Source organism: Triticum aestivum, chromosome 2B, assembly GCF_018294505.1.
Source record: "Triticum aestivum cultivar Chinese Spring chromosome 2B, IWGSC CS RefSeq v2.1, whole genome shotgun sequence".
NCBI lineage: Eukaryota > Viridiplantae > Streptophyta > Magnoliopsida > Poales > Poaceae > Triticum > Triticum aestivum.
This window is the reverse complement of record NC_057798.1, coordinates 805,965,274-805,990,095: the sequence shown is the minus strand read 5'-3', so window position 1 is coordinate 805,990,095 and position 24,822 is coordinate 805,965,274. Positions and strand designations below refer to the sequence as shown.

At 43.9% G+C, this 24,822-nt stretch overlaps 1 pseudogene; it reads right to left on the bottom strand.

The window, feature by feature from the left end:
* Nucleotides 1-17,406: 17,406 nt before the first annotated feature.
* LOC123042943 (uncharacterized) lies at nt 17,407-19,930 on the bottom strand (annotated as a pseudogene).
* Nucleotides 19,931-24,822: the final 4,892 nt, after the last annotated feature.

The following is a 24,822-nucleotide window of genomic DNA, read 5'->3' as shown; positions in this document are numbered from 1 at the left end:
AACAAGACGTGAGTCGGCCCATTTGTTTTGCTCTTTCTTCTCGCTGTGGGCCAGACCTAGACCTGCCTGATTTTATTAGTTGGGCTTGGTGATAGGCCGTTGTTTTTGTTTTTGCGTCGCCTGGTGTCTTCTCTTTTCTCCTTTTTCCCGTTCAATGGTGAGTGTGACTCGCATGGTGGTTTGTTTGTAGCTGTGGGCATGGTGATCTGTTTGTTGTGGTGGTGCATGTGCTGGCGGCATGCAATTTTGTGACGTGTTTTCGACGGGACACTATAGGGTCAGATTTTTTGTGCGGCTTAAAAAAATAAGCTGCCACTCCTCAGCTTAAAAAATAAGCCGCCCATAAAATTTGTTGAGACTTCTGAATTAGTTATTTCATAACTAGTTTAGAAGCCTCAATTAATAAGAGATGCGGCTTATGGAAAAAGTTAGGATGGAGGCGGCTTATTTTTTAAGCTGCCAAAAGAATTGCCCTATTCGCGGCGTTAGCCTCACTTTAAGCCCGTGTTCACACCTACAGCCTGGCCCACACAGAGTATGAACTCATAAAGCAGAGCAAGCTAATAGGTTATATGTCTATATTAACAGAGAGGTGACAGTCTTACAAGATGGATGAATGATCACATATCACGGCGATTGGTTGAAATCAAAGTCTAACATCCTCCAGATTGGTTGAAATCAAAGTCTAACATCCTCCAGAAGGTGGACGATCTCCAAAGGAGAGACATAGGTCATTGGATCATTAGAACACAGGCATATCAAGTCTTAGATAGAAACTAAAGACGATACATGGATCATATGTATAGGCGATAGTTGCGGCTGATAGTGGTGCGTCTACATATTGTGCACGGTGAGAGAGGCAGCGCCCTTCCTTGCATTTGAAATGTAAGCCGCAGGTCTCACCTTGTTGTATGTTCGTGTGGTGGCAAAACCATGACCAGTTCATCGTGATCATGGCCCTCTTGTCAGTTCCAAGCATGAATCAACCGTCGCAACCTACGATCACGTCTCCAAGCTTGACAGATTGTTCCGTGTATTCCACCTGAAAGTACTGTTGACAAGAGAGAAAAGGAGTGAGTGCATGGTAGAACACAATATCATGCCACCATTAGTCTTCTTCCTAGTGAACAAAAGCACAAGATTCAAAACGGAACTCCTGAAGCACACTGACAAAACCTGCAAAGCTTTATATGGTTATAAGCAACGGATAACTCAAGATTAGTCCAATTTCATTCCGTAAGTTCATTAAGCAGATCATGTCTGAGCGTATCTATTTCTTACTTTGTATTATGTTGTTTAGCAGATGGCAGTATGATCTTTGGGGTTTACATTTCTATTAAAAAAATGGAATAAGAACTGTTTTACTTTATAATACTTAAATGGCTACATCGTTCTCCTTGGGCACCATTTGGTCAAGGTTTCATCATGGCACATACGCAGCAGGGTTCAGGGCCTAAACTCCATAATGCGTATAGCTATTAATAACGCTATAATATCACAAGACAACTGGCTCTATCAAGGGCAGGGAGTTGTGAGTGAAAACAAGTTTTGGCAGCTACAAACTTTTGTTTTTGCAAGATTATATTCCCTGCAATTTTCAGTAGAAAAAAAATAACCTTAAAGGCTGGCTCAACATAATTAAGTGTAACCTTGAAAAATTATGAGGAGGTATCGTTATCACTTAGCAACACCATAATAAAAAAATAAGAGCAAAAACAACGGGTGAATAAATTACCCATCTTGCCAAAACCGCTCACGGAAATCCATCAAGTGTACGGAGGTGAACAACCCAGTATGGAAGACAAATGATTGCATGATTGGCTCAATGCATGGGCATGTTAAACCCTACACAAATGACCCAATAGTACATCGTTAGGAAGCCGCTAACTTGATTAATCACAAGATGCTCCCTCCATTCTGCGATTTCCATGTACCATTAAAGCTCTGTAGTTGCTTACATTGCATCTCAGTGCTGAATAGCACTAAATTGAAGTAGCTACTAATGTTTTTAATGGAGGAACTACAGATCTTAACAGCTAATGGGAATCTAAGGCACATTGTAGTTCAACAACTTGTGGCTATATTAGTAGAATGATAATATAATACTACTTGGTTTCAGCTTGCATACTATAAGTTGAAAAATCAAGGTGTTTCTTGGAAATGTCACATAACATAAATTTTGCGCACCTATGTGACGCCTGGGTAATCAAGCTACAGTAACCCTCTGGTAATGATGCCACGTCACCTCGTTTATTGTTGATAATCTTGCGTTAGTTCAGAACCGATCCAAATTCATTAACTGAATTAAAGTCAAAACAATTAAAGTTTTGAAAAGTCAAAACTAAATTGTTCCTCATGTGTCAAATGACCCTTAATAAATGTTGGTGAAGAAATCATCTTTTAATAAAACACTTAAATGCACTAAATAAACTAAAACAATGATAACACAATTATCTAAAATGCTTTTAAATAATAAGCAAATGCAAAATACTTTATTTAAGGTGCCAAAATATTTGGGGATGTGACTTAATTAATACCACCAAATTAGTTATCGCTTTTAAATTTTATAAAACTAAAATAAAAGAAAACAGAAAAGAATTAGAATAAAAAAACAAAACAAACAGAAAAAGAAAAGAAAACCCCCTCGGCCCAACTGGGCCTTGGCCCAGCCGGCCGGCCCACGCCACTGGCCTACTTAGGCCCCCACGCACTCCCTTATTCCCCTGGGCACCCAAACCCTAACCACCCACACTCCCACTCGCTCTCTCCCCCTTCCCCCGATCCAGTTCTGGATCTGGATCGAGCCGACGCCCCCCCCCCCCCCCGCGACGCCAGCGCCCCGTCCCCATCGCCAAGCACCCCGTGCCCGGCCCCCTTGCCACGTCGAAGAACCACCTCGCCGGCGAGCCCGCGCCCGAGGATAGCCGCCTCCGCCCCGCACCTCTACTTCGCCTCGCCGGTCGCCATCCTCGACCTCGCCGTGGCCTCCTCGTCCCCTCCCCGACTCGCCAGACCGATCCGCCGCCGCCCGGAGCTCCACGCGCCTCCTCCCCGTTGCCCGGTCGTCCCCGACCTCCCCGAGCACACTACCAAGACCCTACAACCGCCGTGAGCCCCGGCCTCTCCCCCTCTCTCCCTCCAGCCGTGACCCCCTCTCCGGCTCCGGCCACTGCCACCTGTGCTGGGACGACCGCGCCCACGGCATGCGCCCGCGGCCAGCGCACGCACGCGCCGCGCCCGCCACGGTCCTGCTCGACGCGCCTTCGCCCGCACCGCGCCCTCACCTGCGGCCGCGGTCGTGTCCGCTCTGCCCCTGGCCTCCACTCCATTCTACCTTGGTGCCGCGTCGCTTCCGCGCCGTGGCCGGCCCTCGGCTACTGGCCGGCTCCGGCCGCCCTCTACCCTGCTCCGCCAACCCCGCTGCCGGCCTCGACCATGGCCTCGCTGGGGCCAGGTCCGGCCGCCGCTGCCCCTCCTCTGTGCGCGTTAGTGCATAGGAGGGAGGTGGCCTGAGCCACTTACAGGTGGGGCCCTCCCCCTTGTAAATCAGATAAAAAGAAAAGAGTAGAGAAAAACGAAAACGAAAATGAAATTAGTAAAAGTAATAATTAATTAATTAATTAATTAATTAGTGAATTAATTAAGTTCATTAATTTGGTTTAACTAAATTAATTAGAATTAGTTAACCTAATCAAGCAATTAAGCTAACTAACCTGTTTAGTTAATCTCAGTCAATGACAAATGGGACCCACCTGTCAGGTTGACCAGGTCAACGGTCAACGATGACTGCTGACGCCATGCTGATGTCATGCTGACGTCAGCAAACACTATTCTGGATAATGTTAATTTAATTAATAGTTAAATAAATTCTAAAAATGATTAAAACTTTAGAAAATCATATAAAATAAACCGTAGCTCAGATGAAAATACTTTCTACATGAAAGTTGCTCAGAGCGACGAGACGAATCCAGATACGCAGCCCGTTCGACCGCCACACCTCCCTAGCATAGCAAACATGCAACTTTCCCCTCCGGTTCATCTGTCTGAAAACGCGAAACTCCGGGGATACTTTCCCGGATGTTTCCCCCCTTCGCCGGTATCACCTACTACCGCGTTAGGTCACCTCTAGCACCGCGTATTACCATGCTACGCTTTGTGATACTTTGATTGCTCAGTTATTTATTGTGTTCCCCCTCCGTTACTTCTTTCCGGTAGACCCCGAGACTGCCGACGACCCCCGAGTTCAACTACGGAGTTGACGGCCCCTCCTTGCCAGAGCAACCAGGCAAGCCCCCCCCCCCTTGATCACCAGATATCGCCTATTCTCCTCTATACTGCTTGCATTAGAGTAGTGTAGCATGTTACTGCTTTCAGTAAATCCTATACTACTGCATAGCCTGTCCTTGCTACTACTGTTGTTACCTTTATGTGCTATCCTACTGCTTAGTATAGGATGTTAGTGTTCCATCTGTGGCCCTACATTCTTGTCAGTCTGCCTTGCTATACTATCGGGCCGTGATCACTCGGGAGGTGATCACGGGTATATACTATACATACATACATACTATACAGATAGTGACTAAAGTCGGGTCCGCTCGAAGAGTACCCGCGAGTGATTCACGGATTGGGGGCTGAAAGGACCTTTGTCCCGACGGCCCTCTGGATGGATCTTTGTGGCGGAGCGACGGGTCAGGTTGAGACCGCCTAGGAGAGAGGTGGGCCTGGCCCTGTTCGGCGTTCGCGGATACTTAACACGCTTAACGAGATCTTGGTATTTGATCTGAGTTGGCTACGAGCCTATACGCACTAACCATCTACGTGGGAGTAGTTATGGGTATCCCGGCGTCGTGGTATCAGCCGAAGCACTTCAGACGTCAGCGACGGAGCGGCGCGCGCCGGATTGGACTGGAACGCCACTAGGCTAGGTCTGCTTCCGGCCGCCCACGCAACGTGCAGGTGTGCTCAGGGCGATGGGGCCAGACCCCTGCGCGCTTAGGTTTAGACCGGCGTGCTGACCTCTCTGTTGTGCCTAGGTGGGGCTGCGACGTGTGGATCTTCCGAGGCCGGGCATGACCCAGGAAAGTGTGTCCGGCCAAATGGGATCAAGCGTGTTGGGTAAGTTGGTGCACCCCTGCAGGGAAGTTAATCTATTCGAATAGCCGTGATCTTCGGTAACAGGACGACTTGGAGTTGTACCTTGACCTTATGACAACTAGAACCGGATACTTAATAAAACACACCCTTCCAAGTGCCAGATACAACCGGTGGTCGCTCTCTCTCAGGGATGCGAGGAGAGGATCGCCGGGTAGGATTATGCTATGCGATGCTACTTGAAGATGCTACTTGGAGATGCTACTTGGCGATGCTACTTGGAGGATTTCAATCTACTCTCTTCTACATGCTGCAAGACGGAGGCTGCCAGAAGCGTAGTCTTCGACAGGATTAGCTATCCCCCTCTTATTCTGGCATTCTGCAGTTCAGTCCACTGATATGGCCCTTTACACATATACCCATGCATATGTAGTGTAGCTCCTTGCTTGCGAGTACTTTGGATGAGTACTCACGGTTGCTTTCTCCCCCCTTTTCCCCCTTTCCTTTCTTTCTGGTTGTCGCAACCAGATGCTGGAGTCCAGGAGCCAGACGCCACCGTCGATGACTACTACTACACTGGAGGTGCCTACTACTACGTGCAGCCCGCTGACGACGACCAGGAGTAGTTTAGGAGGATCCCAGGCAGGAGGCCTGCGCCTCTTTCGATCTGTATCCCAGTTTGTGCTAGCCTTCTTAAGGCAAACTTGTTTAACTTATGTCTGTACTCAGATATTGTTGCTTCCGCTGACTTGTCTATGATCGAGCACTTGTATTCGAGCCCTCGAGGCCCCTGGCTTGTATTATGATGCTTGTATGACTTATTTATGTTTTAGAGTTGTGTTGTGATATCTTCCCGTGAGTCCCTGATCTTGATCATACACATTTGCGTGCATGATTAGTGTACGATTGAATCGGGGGCGTCACAACCTATACTCTGTTGCCGCCCAATCTCTGGGAAATATCTTGCAGCTGATGGTGGGGTATTATGCATTGGAAGTTCACGTGTTACATTCAGTGTGATATAAACTGGAAAATGACTGGATCCTTCTAGCTTACTACTTCTCCCTCCTTTCCACCTGTGGGCAATGCAATAGTCAAATCATGTACGTTATCCACTTTGCTCTTAGAGAGGAAATTTTGCACCCTTTGTTACTTTGAGATATTTTCCGAACCTCCTCTCTACGGAAAGTTTAAACCCATTAATCTCACAATCCTCCACATGGCAATGGAAAATGGTATGGTCTTCTACGGAATCGCAGTGATGAAAACAGGCATTGGAAATGAGAATGTGATCTGTTCTAGAAACATAACTGAATTCTTTAGCTCCAACTGTTTGATTAAAGCGAGTATAAGCTCCCTCCCTGCATAAAACAAATGCAGGAACATACAATACATTGTTAGCATGTAAATTCTTGTGGAGTCCACTATAGGTGCAATAATCCTATATAACTATTAAGTCGATCCCGCTGAACATTTTCCTGCTCTCACAGCCTACCACACCAGCAAATTACTAACTCTTTTATTTAGTTTTTAAAGATGGAAACCACCACCTACATGTGCAAACTTCTGAGGACATTGTTTAACCAATAGTGAAATATGTACTTAACACTTGGTATTGAGTAATAAGTAATAACAAAGTTACAAAATTATTAGAGGAATTAAGTCAGAGTAGCACATAGTTGGCAAGTCAAAAACAAGAGCCACACTACGTTTCAGGGTATTTCGGTCTGAAAGCGTCAAATAAGGGACCTCCATGTTCTCTAAACATGGATCACAACCACTCCCAGAACTTGAATAAGAAAAAGAACAATAAATTAACTATCTTTATTCCTTAGCGATTCCATGATTAGATTTACTTCTAAGAAAGTAGATTAATGCATTTATCATAGTTGGAAAGCCTAATGAAAATATTAGTTTGAAACCTGACTGTAAGCGGTTGTAATCAACAATTATCTAGCTTTTCACTCGGCTCGAAGTATTCATACATCACGGTGAAATTACATAATATATAAACCCGTACTCTAAAGAGTGCAGACTAATGCATTCATCACAAGTGAAAACCACGCCACGGGCAAACCTCTCCCCCAAGAACATGAACCTGCAGCAGCAGCACCCTGCATCTCCAACCTTGCCTTGTCACTAACTCACTATCCTCCTCAAGCTTCAGATCGACGCCGTCTGCCTCATGGTGAATGTCCATCACCCAATTCACTTAATCATCTTAACCTTCAGGTGGCTGCAAATTATAAAAGAAACCTGATGGACTACAAAGGTTGATTTCAAATATAATAAGGAGCTACAAATTTTAAATGTTTTCTGCAGCTAAAGATAAGTAGTGAATACATGCAGCACTAACATGTACACGACCTACTTGCAAAAAATAAGTATACATTGCCTACAATTTATTTTTGGCAAATATGTCCCTACAAGTTGAATGATAATCTACAGGATACACACCACAGGCCAGTAATAATTTGTTTCAACGCTAACATGGTTTTGATAGATTTTCAGAGATACGTGTCCATCTTATCTTATATATTATATCTTATATTTACTAATCGGAGGCACCAAACGAGGCTCCAACCTGCATGAAGCAATCTGACTCCTCTCTTTATGTTTCCTTGCCTAATAAACGAGGCTCCATGTTAATCCTGGTGGTTACAAAATTCCATCCATTAGATTGAGTAATAATCAATTAATAGCCATCGGATTATCATGATGCCCGCTCTACCAATTCCACCTGCGTGAAGCAATCTGACTCCTCTCTTTATGTTTCCTTTGCTTAATAAAAAGAGGACAACGCTAACGCCCACACGTGTGGTGGGAGCCAAACCTGTCCACACGCCCTATAACATACAGGCTACGCCATGTCATCGCATGCATGCATGTGGAAATCTTTTTGGATTTTCATTTTTTAAAATGTTTTATCTCTTAAATGAAAAATCCGATTGAAGATCCGTTTTCACCATTGAATCCCTCGCGATGAGATCTTCGAAATTAGATCTCATATCAATATATTTCGACGAATTTTTTTTTGGTTAAAAGTTGCCATGTCTATTGCACATGAATTGCCATGATGTTTACACTAAAGTTGCCATGTTATGTTTCAGCTATTTTCTTCTATATTAAAAAGTAATTTTTGACATAGTATAAAACGGAGAATTAAGAAACTAGACTTGCCATGCACCATAAACTAAAATTGCCATGATACATGCACTTAAAATTGCCATGGTTAATGCAAAAAAATATTTTCATGGTCAAAATACTAGAATTGCTATCATCAAAAACTAAAATTGCGACATGGCAACTTTAGTTTAAGCACCATGGCAACTACAGTGTAAACATCATGGCAACTTTTGGGCAAAAAAATTTCGTCGAAACATATCAACATGGGGTCTAGTTTTGAAGATCTCATCGAGACGGATTTAATGGTGAAAACAAATTTTTAATTCGCTTTTTTAATTAGGAGATAAAATATTTTTAAGACGAAAACCAAAAAGACTTCTGATGATGTCATCTATTCATACGTGGCAAAATGAGTGGTGATGAAGGCGTGTGGGTGATGTGCAAACGCCCACACGTGTGGGCGCTAGTTTTTCCGTAAAAATAGTAGGAATGAAGAGAAAAACACATCTAATCTCTTTCCATCTCCTTCCGTGATAAAAGGAAGAAAACGACAAGATGTTGCGTCCTTCCCCCGATTGATTGGCCGGTACAAGTGCGAGGAGAATTCATCTCCTGTGTTCATGCGCCTCCACGGAAGGCTGCAACAGCCGATCTTCCATGGCACTTATCAGCCATGTGCTCAGATCTGATTTGTAGCAACAACCCACAACAAGATGTGGAGCAGGCGATGATTCCTAATGGACTCTCCATTACACATGCTTTGTGAACAGCCAGAATATTCGATCGAGGGTTTATCTGGTAAGCACCAGAAATTTGTGGTGTTAGCAATCTGCAATCAGCCGTGAAGGAACAAAATTCGTTTTCCTTATTTATTTGTGAATCTTAATTTCTTATTCTAGAAGCAGATGTGTGGATGATTTCTGAATTCTTAGAGGGAAATAAACCTAGAAGATCTCCACGAAATAAAAACACTAACCAGATATGTACTTTAAGGAGAATGAAACTTGCAGATCAGTTGCAAAAGAACCTCATGAGTGTGTTGTCCCGACAAAGTGAAGTGCCTAGGGAGGCACATGCCAGGAGACTTTGGCAAGTACTGCCGGCAGCAGGCCAGCCGCTCAAAGAGCTTCTTTTAAATACATGTACATGCCGGCTGCAGTAATTCCTCCAGACACGGACAAAGGTAGGCTTGATATTACTCTGTGTGTGCTTTAGATTTGGGTAGTTCATATGTTTGGGTGCTGGCATGGAATTAGCTAATACTTTGATTCCTGTTTCTGCCTCGCCCCATTGACTCTGTACTGTGACAGATTAAAGTTCAGCAGTAGCGCTGGCGAGCGCCAAGTTCGTACAGCCGTGGGAAGCAGCCGTGACCTGGTAAGTGCTAAGCGTGTCCACTTCCCTACATGATCATGCCAGATCTAGAACAATTTTTCTTAGCTATGGGTCATGTATTGAATAATCTGATAAGATCAATGTAATTTTGACTTAAAAGCTCAGGACGACCCAAATATTTTGGACCGTGTGGTCTTAGAATAATTGCCGGTTTCACAACATGAAACATTGGTGTGTTCATTAAGTTTAACAAGAATTATTTAGTAAAGCTGATATGGCTAGGACGATAGTCCGTTCTGCAAGATTGCAATTGATTAAAAGAGAATGTGTTGAAGTCCATACTCTCCAGCCTTTCGAATCTTCTTAACTGCCAATCATGCACGAGCCAAACACTGTAGCAGACTGGTGCAGCGGAAACTGTTTATTTCAGCTGTTGCCCTTTACCCATGCTTTAATTCAAGTAGTGGCAAGTAATCCCAGTTCCAGAAGTGTTCTCTCACACATCGTTTCATTGTAGAAGTCCGCTAAATTGGCATGATTAATAATGTATAATAAAAAAAAATAAGTTCTGGATGTGCCAGGACCTGATTATGTGCTATACACAGAGCCCATGAGGATGAGGGTCAGCTTTGATTGTCACCATCACCTCCAGCGATGCAACCAGAAAGGCTCTAGATGATGATGGTTCATATACAAATTGAAACATTCATATGTTCTCAGCTTGCAACTGTAACTAAATAATGAATATATATTCTCTTTAACTCATTTTAAATTGTTAATCTTCTGCTACGATCTGCCTAAATTGTACCTTTACATGCTTTTCTAATATATGGAAATGAGTTACACACGATGTAAGTAGTCTACATATTCTATGTTAAATCTACCTGCACAAAATGAGGGGATCTATCACTTTACCTCTACTGCGTGCACTGAGTAGAACTATGACTTCGGTTGTGCTTCCCAGCATAAATAGATTTGTATATGCATATTTAATTTTTCAAAATGCACTTTGCACCAGAAGCTTTCAGAGAAACGTTTTCTTCAGAAATATATTTATATCGACCGGGATAGGACACATACTTTTTGCATGTATCACTATTAGTGGAACTGCATAGGTATGGCCCTGATTTATCCCTAGACATTTTTCACTATTCCTGTTGCAAGCAAATCTTGGTAAATATTCAATATTTTTGAGGACAGGTGGGGAGTCATATTTTATATCCAGAAGAGTATAGTTGAAAACGTGTACCTTTGAATCTTTATCTCTGCAAATAACATGCTTTTTCTTACCGGATCTGTGTAACTAGATAAGAGTATCTTCTTTACCTGCCAGTGGCGGCACCTAGGGTACAAGGCAATGGAAAATGATCTCTAGAGGGCAATGCCACATGCTGCTGACAGCTGTTGCAAAGGGACAGTGAGCGAGCACTAGTGCAGAATCGGGCTTTAGTCCCGGTTCGTAAGGACCTTTAGTCCCGGTTCTGTAACCGGCACTAAAGGGTGGGGACTAAAGGTCCCCCTCTTTAGTCCCGGTTCAACACGACCCGTGACCAAAGGCCCACCACGTGGCACGAGCCCGCTCCAGGGGCTGGATCACTACTCCAGCCTGAGCACGCTTAACTTTCGAGTTCTATTTCACCTAGTTTCCAAATTTGCACTTGTTGTTTTTCTGACAATAGTAAGCTGCCAATCCTATTAACCCTCAGGAGTTTAGATTGAGCATGAAGTCACACTTTTTACCGTTTGAGTTTGAAACTATTATTCTAAAAAACAATAATTATTTAGTAACAGTAATATTTCTTGAGTAAATAGTTTGACCATAGTTTGACCATATTTGACCAAAATTCAACAAAACTAAAATGATTATTTAGTAACACTAATATTGTTGAATAATTATTTAGTAACACTAATATTTCTAGTTTGACCAGATTTAACCAAAATTCAAAAAAAACTGGAATTTGAGCATATCTTTTTTTCCTTTTAGTATTTGAGGATTCTAAAATTTTGTAAAACAGCCTACGGCGGTCACCAACGGATGCGAATTTTCGTGCTGAACATTTCGATATATAATACGTTTTTTTCGACATCGCATGCAAAAGATATAGTCGTTTTACTTTTTCATAACACTTTTTTTTGCAAAACAAATCGAAATTTATGTTTTTTAAATTTCCCTAACTAGTAGATGTAGTAGCATAACTACATCTCGAAGGATTTTAATTTTTGAAGGTTTTATCATTTTCTTTTGTTCTTATCCAAAAATGAAAAGGCGAGGGGGGGGGGGGTAGAGTTTTGAAAATTGCAGAACCCATGTAGTCCGGGTTGGAGCCACCAACGGGGACTAAAAGGTTAGACCCCTTTAGTCCTGGTTGGTGGCTCCAACCCGGACTCAAGGTCTAACCTATAGTCCCGGTTTGTGTCACAAACCGGGACTAAAGGGACTCGTGGGGCCCCGGCCTGACGCCAGCCTGCCACCACCCCTTTAGTCCCGGTTTGTGACGCAAACCGGGACTAATGCATAGCCATTCGAACCGGGACTAATGGTACCATTAGTACCGGGCCGTAATTGAACCAGGACTAATGAGGTGAACGTAAGATCATTTTTCTACTAGTGGAGAGCCGCATCCAAGACATGGAGGCAAATGGAGCCAATGGTAATGAAATGTGAGAGCTTAATCTAACCTACAAACAAGTTAAATCACATTAAGAACCGTATAGACGTTTAGGAAAAATGGATGGACGGTCAAAGGTAAGATGATCCGGCCGAGTGCTTTGTGTGTGAATGAAGGAATGGTAAACATGAGTAGTTGAGCGAGAACGAGTCAATTTTACAACAAGGCACTCTCATAGGAATTTGAAAATTGTTGCTCTCATATTTTGATGTGATTATAAGGTTTAGTATGTTGCACTGGTAATGTTTTTTTGCTCGGTGTTGTATATATCCATTCATGTTGAACTCATAGTCAATTTTCACTTCTTGCATTCTATTTACAAATTCTTTATGTGGTATGATATGCTGAATCTATTGTTGTGCTTTTAAGGTGTCATGATTATTGTCTTTGCAAGGTTGCCATCTATTGTACATACACTGTTTCAGCTAAATTTGTACTCTTTTATATTTAGGAAATTCTACTGAAACTTAGTTCTCCCATGCAATCTTCTACATTTCCTAAATAAAATAAGTCGAATGTTGTGAAATGTCTAATAGATGGCCACTCTTCGTGTGGAATGCATTCAAATGCGGCTGTACTATTAGATTGCTTATTTTCTCACAGTACTTCTGAATGCTCTATTTGTAGCTCCATTCATGACACTGACATTATATTACCCAAGTTTGCTTTCTTTTTTTTGCGAATAACGCACAAGTTTGATTTCTACCTAGATAATTGTCATTCTAATGTATTCTAAATTGTTTTATTTTTCCATCGAGTGATTCAGCGTAAAAAGGTTATGTGTGTAGGTTGCCCTTTTATCTAATATTAAACTATGTTCACATTGTACACAAGGAGAAAAATGTCAGACAGAGGACTAAGGGTAACTACTGCTAGCATCTTACTGGGAAAATCTAAAGGTTCTGTAAGCGAACATGGTGGAGATATCCATGCCCATGGTCTTTAATTCACTTGATTAGAGATCTCCTGATTGGATGTGTCTTACTGTGTGTGTAGTACCAAAGCCTTGGTCATGTTCACAACACCACTTTTTCATCTAGTATGTAGCCATTTCACCACAACTACAACAACTGTATGATGTTCTTTGTGAATCATGGTGTCTGTATCTGCACTACGGTTTATCCTTCATATTTGATCCTTGGACAACCCGTTAAAATATCCGAGTAAAACTATATTGAAGGAAAAATATAGAACATATAACACTCATTCATTTTTACTATTCAGTGTCTACGAAGTTTACTTACAAGAATAAATAATGTAATCCTTATTTATAAAAAGGGGTTATATAAAAATACCTAGCCCGTGCAGATGCACGGGTTGATGACTAGTGATAATAGTTGGTCATGGAACTAACACAATTAGCAGTGGTTGTTGGACATTGCAAAAATTATGATGCCACATATAAGAGTATATAGATGTTGATGCCTTAATTATGTTACTGTACCATCTGAAACACAAAAATAGTATTTCACTCGGCAACAACTGTTGCCTAACAAGGGTCCAGAGTTGGCTATCCCTTCTTTCTATAATGTGAAATTCATGAATTGACAGAGCTGTTCATATTGTTTTATACTCATGTTGGAGACAATCAGATGCACGCATCGAATATACTTTCATCCACATATCTTACACAAAGCTGGACGTTTAGAGATGAAATAAAAAAAATAATGGTCAGGAATGATGGTGTTGAACCGCAGGCCAATTCTGGACCCTCCGTTAGTGGCGGATCTAGGGGTGGGGTGGTGGGGGCCATGGGTTCACTTGGAATATCTAAACCCTATACCTTTAACCCTAAACCCTAAGGGGCCATGGCCCCCATATATATAGAAAATGCATCCTACTACCGGGTGTAGTTACACCCATTTCTCATATAATACTATATGATAGTATATACTCTAATTTATTATTTTTAGTATGTTCATATACTATATCTAAGATATTTCAAGTGAGCTCATAGTTTTATTGTATTTGTGAAATACATACATATTTGTACGCGAAATGAAGTATGCACAAAATATGATACATAATACCAAAAAAATAGTATACTATATTACCTAAACATTTTTATATGCTACATACTACGCGTACATACTCTTTGACAAAAAAATACTACCCTTTGTAATGTTGCCCCCACGTTGGACAAATTCTAGATCAGCCACTGCCATCCATGCATACCCCTCCGGTGCTAAACTCTCCGGTGCCTCGTGTGCTCCATCCCGAATGGAAGCTGTCATCCAGGACGGTGCAGCCGCTTGTGGCGGTGTTGTGCGGTGTCAGGACGAGTGGGCACCTCAGCATAGAAACAAATTAGAAAAAGCAGGGGATGAAGATCAGTTGTACATGTAGAGACAGCGAGGTTGAGCTCCTACCTAGCTAGTGTGTGGCTGATGGAGGATCTCCTTGTTGGATGAGGCACCAGAACTAAGCGAGGAAGAGGGCCATCGAGTCGGACGGCAGCGAGCTAGCCCATCAAACTCTAGGTCAGGGCCAAGGGTGGTGCGGCGTCATGTCGCCTGCAAGGGGCCGCCAGAGCAGCTATTCTTGAGTTGGCGCGCAGTCCGGCACTTCGTCCCGGTCGATGCCAACACCTCCAGGGGGAGCAGACGCGCGAGCAGCAACAGTGGATCCTCCCGAATATGGTGATGTGAGCACGAACCTGCTGGTGTCGATGTTGCTAGCGCTGACGACGGGCTCGCCTCCCATCCAGCCGTGTATGGCAACGGTGATCCCCACCCCATCCTTCACCTCATACCGCACTGTCTCGTCGACTCAGCCTCCCCCTCCCCACCGGTCGCCGCCACCATGTTCTCTTCCTCTCAACGAAGAAGCGATGGATGTGGTCGAGGATGTGCTTCTCCCGCGGTCGCCACCCTCACACTCTCCTCCCCAAATCCGACGACGATGATAGAAGAGAAGAGGCGGCTGCGTTTGCGTGCGGTGCGAGAGGTTGCGTGTGCGGCGAGAACGAGAGGGGTGAAGTTGCGTGCGCTGTGCTCGATGCGGGAGGAAGTTGCCTCGAAATTTACTGCACATGGATGATTAAATAATTTTCCCTTTCACTTGCAACAGTAATTTCTTCTACGTGGCATAGACGAGGAGGCGCCATTGATGCACAGCTTATTGTGTTTGATGATGTGTAAGGAAGATAGAAATCCTATTAGAAATTTAGTGGGCCTGGCCTAACAATCCTTGACAACAAGTCATTTGAAGTAACATCTGTATATAGCCAAAAAAAAAATTGAAGCTAGGTGTTAGGAGTATTTAGCTATGTACTATGTACCAGAGCCATGCTTGCTATAGACATGTTTGACCATACATGACCCTTCAAGGTTTTGAGGAGGCCCATTCAGTCAAGTACATCTGGTTAATACAATTTCTCAATCATGTTGTATATATGCACAAAGGTCTGGAGCAGTCTTAAACATTCAATCCGGCCAGTCGGCTGCTGGTTACTGCAGTATGCCACCAAAATCTTTTTCTACAACCTATCAAGAGTTTTCAGCTTCAAACAACACAAAAAGTGGATTGAAAATAACATACCCTAGCCAGTTAGTAAAACGTTAGAAAGAAATGTCGGTACAGCCGAACAAGTAAATAAATGTACAGAAAGCAACGGGCTGCTATTTGTTTCTGAAAAAAAGGTGGTCTCCTTTATTAAACACTTTTGCTTCGGTGGACCCCCCTAAACGCATTGACGGTTGAGATCTCTCTATACTTCTTCGTAATAAAGGGCAGGATGGACTTTTCACCCACGCCCATACGGCCCCCCCTTTTTTTCCCCACGGCGTCTTTTTTTTCTCGCGAGTCGCGACGCCGTCAGCAGTTTTTCACTTTCTTTTTAAAATAAAAAAAGTACATGCAAAATTTGGAGTAATTCGGACACCGTATGCACGTTGCATAACGTTCGGTTAGTGTTTTGGGGGTTTTTTCACTGGAAAAACCCTAGAAAACTTATAAAATGTCAGAACACAATGAAATTTTTATCATGGATGCTTGTCATGGTGGTACTAGTGTGTGGAAAATTTTGGGCCAATTATATTGATGTGAGCATATTTTTTTTGAAAAACAACAAAAATGAAAAACGAAAAACAACAAGAATGAAAAAGAAACAAAATCGAACGATAAACCAGTCGCTGATCGATATGTTTTCATTATTATTTTTCTATTTAATAGATGTTCAGAAATTTAAGAAGTGTTCTTTTTTTATGTGAGCATGTTTCTAGTTAAACGAACAATAAACGAAGATTTTTTAATCGAACAATAAACGTACAATTTTCTATTTAATAGATGTTCACAATTTAATTATATTGATGTCAGCATTTTTTTATTTAAACAAACAATTTTTTGACATATTCTGTACAGTTTTTTTAAATGCAAATTTTGTACTTTATGAACAAAATTTAAAAAGGGAACATTCGTGGAATTTCTGAGATTTTTTTTAAATGTTTGAGCTTTTTTTGGGAAAAGGAAACGAAAAAAGAAAAAAGAATAGAAAAAACAAAAAATAAATACTGATAAACAGACTTGTTCAACAATGGGCCGGCCCAGCCGCAAACTGAAGTAGAATAAACAAGAAAAATAAGTGAATAAGCAGACACATTAGGGTGTCCTAGTTGGTTAGAGTGGTGGTCCTTAGACCAAGAGGTCTTGAGTTTGAATCTTGTCACATGTGCTTTTTTTCAAGTTAAATAAAAAATAGGTACGATGCCTCATACATGGCACATATGCGTATGAGTATACGGCTTGATTAAATAACCATACTGCCCTTATACGGTTTGTGGAGAGGGGGGGGGGGGGGGGGGTGTCTACCGAAGCAGGCCTCTTTATTAAAACATCAAGCTCATACATGCACACACCAACATGGTGATATACTGTAGTAACCGGCAGCCGACGAAGGACAAAAAAAAATCTCTTAGCTTCACGGCGAGAGACTTTCCACAAGTACCAGGTTCTTCGCCGCCGATGAAGAGGTGAACTCCGAAATGATGTCTCTACGGCCACCGCCTCAAACTGCTAAAGTGCCTAAGCTCAGCATTCTTATCTTAAATCGGCAAAACTGACACCATGTGTAAGAAAGATGAACCAAGAACAAAGAGCATATCTATCTTGCTCCAGGACTGCACATCTTCAAGTCGACCGTTTCTACCCAAACAAAAAGCAGCAAGCAAATTAAACTCCAGCCAATACTCCCACCACATGACCAAATGTCTTCCTTCCATCATAGCTTGCAGCACCGAGGTACATATGCAAGCATGGCCCTGATGAAAACATGGTGACACAAGCAGCAGAACTACTCAAGAGTTTGCATTCTGAACAACAATGATCAAACTACCAGCCTTGCAAGGAGAGATCCGGACTAACCATAACATCTCGACAACTAAAAATGCAGTAACTAACATCTAACCATAACATTTCATGACGAGTGTGACTCTGTCAGCCAAAAGCAATAACTGAAAAAAAGGCAAGTTCTGTGCCCATTGGCAAAGAAAACCAGGGAAGGAGTCTTGAACCTTCAGAGACACCCCGTGGAGAACGGAGCCTCCTCATCTTCTTGCATCTCGCGGGACGGAATTGGAATAATACTCTCTTGGAAGCGGCGGGGAGTAAGCGACAGACAGTATTGACTCTCTCCAATCTTCACCAAACCTAAGACCTTGCCATCAGTGTCATAGCGCAAGACATGCTTATCATTAAACAAGATCAGCAGCTCTCGCTCGTTAAGCACAACCATATCATTGAACCATTGCACTGTCGATTGAAGTGGTGTTTTCCTTTTCCTTTTGCAAGAGGTCAGATAAAGTTGCCATGATGCCTCAACCGTTGACAGGTCAACCCGGTGCTTGAAATCCCAGATTCCGGCCTTGTAGTCCCGCATCACCCAAATATCCAAAGCGGTGAAACTGAAACAACCATCTGCAGCACCCTCGATTGAGCTGCCCCAGAAACCAAGTGTCCCATTCATATCGAACAAGCTCCTATTAGGGTACGGCTGGTCAGGACTGTGCATCCACCGGAATGACTCTGCTTCTGTGTCGAATACAACAATGTCTCCACTGCCTACAGTAATGTCGGCGACACCGCAAACAGAAAAAGGACACCAGTGCAGGCTGCCACGGTGGTGAACTGCTGGTGGACAATGGTTCAAATAGCGCAACACGCTCATTAACTTATGTTTCATGGAAGGTGACGAGACTGTTGGCATTCTGACTTTGACGTGCCTCGGCTCATCGGATCCCACTGCCAGGATGTATAAGCTGGGTCTGACCACCGAGACACGACGGAATACGGCCCAGAGCACCATGTATTCTCCAGTTGGCTGGTGCCGATAGAAACCAATTATGTCTCTCCACCCAGTTTTCCTAGCTCGAGGGTCTGGTAGGAGAGCATGCGTGCCGATGACCGGGTTGTGGATGTAGTATTCATTTCCCTCTATGAGGATGAGGAAGCCATCACAGGCGACTGAGAGCCGAGGCTTTTACGGTAGTGTTTGAAACCCGGGATGAAGGGCCAGAGCTGTTGACTGGAGGCGCCAGCGCCAGAGCCTTGGAAGACGACGAAACTGGCAGGCTTCCCGCACCCGTCGATGATGGGGAGCGATGGCTGGCGGCGGTGGTGTTCGAGCATAAATTCAGGCGTGGAGGTGATGCCGCGCCATGAAGTACTTACAGAGCGGCACCAGTCGACGTCGTCAGGCGGCAATCGGATGAATATCCTGTCAATGATTGCCTCCGGCAGGTCCTCGAGCAGGGTCACACCTCTCCTGTCCGGCATGGTGCTCCGTTGTCAAGTCCGGTCAACTAAACAAAGCAGCAAGCTGTCCTTAATGAATTGCTTCGGCGACCAGCTTAGATAAAGGAAAAAAGTAAGAAAAGCACATACATGTTGTCCCTGGAAGGCGGACGCACTGAGCAGCAGGTTCCAGTGACGACGGTGAGTGCCAAGGGGGAGTACGGTGACGTGCTTGCCCAAAATCAGGACAAGAGGAGGGAGCTCGGACAGGAAGCCATTGCAGGAGGTTGATCCAGATCCAAGGGCACTCCAGACTGCAACTTTTCACAAGAAGAGAATCATAACAGAGCAAATTATACTGTATAGAACAGAGTATTGAAGCAGAAACTGAACATTTACAAGAAGATCATTGCAGAGCAGATTATACTAGAGCAGGTTATACAAGAAGACCATATAGAAGCGGCAAGAGCAGGTTATGCAAGAAAAAAAAACTATATACAGGAAAAAACAGAACAAACCACAAACAACATTTAACACATTATTAGGAGGGTTCAATTTCATAGCAACATCAACATCTGTTAGGCCATTTCACAACAGTACTCTCGTCTCGTCTCGTCAATGAATCGAACAGTTGGCGTGCGCCGGAGACGATGGGGGGTAACAGCATTAACCTGCAAAGCTTGGGGAGAGGTGGACGCGTGCCGCAGCTCAGGGAGGATGGCAGGAGCAGCCGAGGGCGACCTAGGGAGGAATTCAGGCGGCGTCGGGGATAAGGGCGCGCGCACTCGGGACAGAGCTGCTGTGGAGTACGTAGGCTGTGCTGTGCGGAGAAGACGACGGAGGCAGCACACCCTACGCGGCGGCCCGCGCCATGTAGAGCACCGGGCGGAGGCGAAGCGTCCACGCGAGGGTGCCGGAGCGGCGGCCGCCGGAGTCGAGGGTGGCGGAGGTGAGGACGAGCACGGGAACGGCAAAGCCCATAGGAGCTCCTGTTGCGCGCTGCGGCTAGGCCGGCCCATCTGCCTGGCTCCTGAGAAACAAAGCCCAAGAAGAACTTCACTACTGTGGTCGACTTTGTTTCATCATTCTAAAAAAACCCAACTTTTCCATACAAAAATTTCAGAAAAATTGAAAAGTATTAGAAAATTAGAAAAGGTTACGATTTAAATAATATATATATATATGTTTGAAAATGTTCAAGAATTTCAGAAAACTTTTGGGAACTTAAAAAAATGTTCATAGGGTCCTGCATATAAAAATGACTAAGTAAAAGAAACAAAAGATAATCGGCAGAACACGCAAAGAAGCACATTTAGAAAAAAGGAAAAACAGAATCACTGATGAATAAGCTTTGAGAAACTTTCCAAAAAAAAGTGGAAAAACAGAAAGAAAAAAAAACCGCCCTGCTGCGACATCCAACAGAATTATTCTTCCACCATAATCATGGTCCTTCGACACAATTATAATATCAACATTAACCATTACAAAGCCCTCCATCGCCAGGGTCCACATACTCTTCTTCTGATCCACTGTTCCAGGTGTCCCGCCAAATGGTGTTCTAGGTGGTCCACATACCCTGGGTGTCCCGCCAAATGGTGTTCCAGGTGTCGGGCTGGCCCTAGGGGCTTGCAAGATGTGATAATTCTACGGGCCTCTAGCCAACGTAGGAAGCCCCGCCAAGGCATGAACTCCTCCATCGACTTAGGATTCTTGTAACCCTAGGTTTTGTCGCCCTTTATAAGGTGATGAGAACAGGGACAACTCGGGGCATCGACTCCATAGCCATCATCTCGGTAGTTATAACCATCTTACATTTGTAACCTCATGCATGTGTTTTCATCATCAATTTAATCAAGGCAGGAGTAGGGTTTTACCTCAACCACGAGGACCCGAACCTGGGTAAACTCCCCGTGTGCAATCCCCTTTCGTACAGTCATACTCTCCACTCTACTAAGGTTATTGACGGTTTTTGGCATCGTACTTCTAGTGTTGTGTTTTTTAACCTGGTTTAGTTGTAAGATAGGGTGTTCTAACTAAACATGGTTGTGATTACATTTGATATGGAACCAAGGAATCAACACCTGAAGATCTAAAAAAGGGGAAGACATAAGGAGTAAACTAAAATAGTGTGAAAATGTTGGTGATAACGGCTCCGAGATGGACTTAAGATCAACGTTTTCAGAACTTTGTCTGGCGATAATAGAAAGCACAAAGATCAAAGAACAAAAAAATAAATAGTAATGGCTTGTATGACAAGGAGCTACTGCTCAACCAGCCCAGAGGCACCAATTTATGTTGAAAGCATCAACATAACTCAAATAACAACAGATTCGGAAAAACACTTTCAGATAAATTACAACCAGGTAAAGAATTCATATACCTTCCCTAGTTCGACACCTTATGTATGCGTGTTTGCCTTCAAATAAGAGAAAGCGACGCTGCCAAAATTTCACTCGCTGCAGTTCCTGTATTACCCAAGAAAAATGGTTTCAAAATATGCCAAAGAAGAAAGGAACAACTAACCTAATCTATGTCCCTGAAAGAAAAACTAGTCTACTCTATGAAGCAAGTGACCGATAACAGAAACTCTAAAACAATCAGCTAAAATATAATTATACCAGACAAATTAACGTATCGTAAAACTCACTTTGCCAATCGCACTTGAAGAAAAAAAGAATTAGGCAAGAGACATTACTATTACTACCACCAGGAAAAGAAAAACACGGAAACAACCGAAGTAGTCTTGCGCTGAGATTTGCGTTGGACAGAAAATTCAACTGAGTGCTAATTGAAATCGGCCGACTGAAATTAAGGAAAAATGAAACAAGGAACATCCCTTCATGGTATATAGTATGTACGGTAGAGAAACCACTCTGATATCATGGTTAAACATATATATACTCCTCTAAAGTTTACGCACTGATTCTTGAAAGAAGAAGAAACTGACAAGGTGAAGAATCAACCTGTGATTGGATGGTTAAAAGGATGTTTGTATCCTATCCCACCAGTGATCAAAATTTTAGCTTGACACATGTGTGTCTTGTTAAGGACGAAATATTCTTTCAATGGAAGGCGGTGTTTCCGTCAATAACAAGGAGCCCGTGGTGACATCCTTAATTTAAAGACCCACTGACTCAGCCTCTTAGAGCTGCTCATAAGGTTTAGATGTGCATGCATATGACCGCGACCTTGGATGCTTCCCCCACTCCCGCTGCAGTAGAGGCGAATTTCTGAACCCGCTCGGCAGATCCACCTCACCGTCGGTGAAACGCCAGTTCCCTCTTCCTCCGACGGCCGCTCCGCCGGCGGGAGGCGAACCTCGTTTGTTTCTCGGTGTGTATATAGTGTAGGATCTGCTAGGTTCCTAGCCGGCGGCGTCCTGGAGATGGAGGCGCGGTTGGAGTTCATTTTGCAGGCGGCGCTCGACATCTTCGGCTGTGGAGCTCGGTGTAGCTTCACGGCGGAGCACCTCCTTCCTCGCGCTCGCAGTCCCTGGTGGCCACCGTGTGCGTTTATTCCCGCACTGGAGCTCGACGCGGCGGCTCCAGATCGAGATCTTGAAGCGACTGGTGTTCAAGCAAGGCAGCGTTGTGGCCGGAGGAGCAGGATGGAGGCTCTCCGGAGTTCGAGGACCGACGACTTCCCGTCTGCCAAGGGACATCTTGTGATCCAAGGCTCGTGTGAACATGCGGCGGGGGCGCGCCATCGGAATGTGTTGTTCGTCGTCGGCGATTTTGCTTTACAGGGGTACTTGGTTGTAATTTGTATCTTTGTGGTGGTCCTTTCTGTAAAATCCTTGCTTTAATATATCAGAAGTTTCCCACAAAAAAAATGTGCATGCATATGATTATACGAGTGAATGTACGTGCTTATATTTGAGCCTTTGTAAGTTGTTTTAAAAAATCTGCAAAGTACCACTGACACATGTGGTAAGCAATCCAAACAATTAGAAAAAAACTGCAAAGGAAAACTAAAATTTTGCCAGTGCACGTGACAAGTTCTTTTTTTTTTTAGGTAAAGCATAGCTTTATTGCTTACGCGTGCTTGGGTAAGTCACCCATAACACAACCGGCCACAATGGGCGGTATATCAGACTCCCAGTACATACTATCAGAATTTAAACACCCATACCCAATTTTTGCTAGTTCATGAGCTACAGAGTTAGCTTCTCGGCGACACACTTTGACTTCACTCCGTGAGAACCACATCTTCATTTGAAGTTTCAGATCCTCGATGATTGGTGCATACGGCGACGAATCTGCTCGAGCAAAATTGAGGGCCTCCGCCAACAGTTGGGAGTCTGTTTCAAACCTTACACACCGCATACCAAGATCAGCTGCAGTGGCTACAGCATGATCCATTGCATTTAGTTCATCCCCAAAGGCATCAGAAATGGTGTTGTCTCGCCCCGCGCCAGCATGCAGTAGGTGCCCCTGACTATTGCGAACAGCAACGCCCCACCCTGCGTGATCTCCACCCAGTGTGTAGTCTCCATCCACATTGACCTTAATCATATCCCCAGGTGGCTGGCGCTGCCCAACGTGCATCATTCCTGACCTTCACTTTCTTCCTGAAGATTTCAGCATATTCAAGGCTATAGCTTCTCGTTCGTCTTGCTATCTCGTCCGTTGTTACCGGAAGCTCACCTTCCCTTAGCTTGTTCCGATTATGCCACCAAAAAGTTAGTATCTCAACTCTGCTTTGCTCGGGTATGGTCCATATCAAATCTAGCATCTCATGTACTGATTGGGCCTCCTGACAACGCATCCGGGCAGCTTCTAGATCAAGCAATCTCCACACCTCCTTTACTGTTTTACATTTGACAAATAAATGAGCACCGTCCTCGTCCACTCGTCCACAGAAAAGACACTTGGTGCTTTCCAGTTTGACACCCCGGTGTCCAAATTTGATCGTAGTGCAAGGGAGTTATGTTTCAGGCGCCACACAAACATCTTGATGTTTTGTGGGCAAGGCAACGACCAGATTCGCTTCCATGATTGGTCAGAGCAGTGGTTTAGGTTCCCGGCTGCCATGGTACTGCTGCCCGCATTGTCGCCTCTCTGCTCTTTCTCAAGCTGCACATGAAGCTTGTATGCATTCCTAACTGAATGTTCTCCTTTCCCATCAAAATGCCAGGCAGTAAAGTCCTCCACCCCTTCCCTCAGTGGAATTTGGAGTATGTGCCTTGCATCTTTTGGCCAGAAAATGTCCCAAACTAGGGCTTCATCCCACTTTCCTGCAACTGGGCTGATTAGCTCGCTGACCTGGGTTAAAAGGCATGTTCCTCGTGGAGTAATCACTCTCCTTGACCAAGCTCTCGGAATCCAGGGGTCCGTCCATATCTTTACTTGTGTGCCATCCCCAATGCGCCAGATATATCCCTACTTAATCAGTTCTGCACCATGCAGCATACTCCTCCAGGTATATGAGATGCCATCTCTTGGTTCAGCCTCTAGAATGTGGCAGTTAGGAAAATACTTCGCCTTAAGAATGCGTGCACACAGGCTCTCTGGATTTTGTATGAGCCGCCAAACATTCCTAGACAGCATGGTCACGCTGAAGCTGTACATGTCTCTGAATCCCAATCCGCCCATGCTCTTTGGCTTCGTCAATTTGTCCCAGCTCAACCAATGGATGGAGTTTTGCTTGTCTTGCTGGCTCCACCAATACTTTGCGATCATGGAACTCACTTCCCCGCATAAGGTTTTTGTTAGGTAAAAACACGACATGGCATACGTCGGGATCGCCTGCGCCACCGCCTTGACAAGAGTTTCCTTCTCTGATTTGGCCAGTAACCATTCTAACCACCCTTGCATTCGCTCCCAGATTTTGTCCTTGACATAAGCAAACGCTTTCTTCTTCGACCGACCAA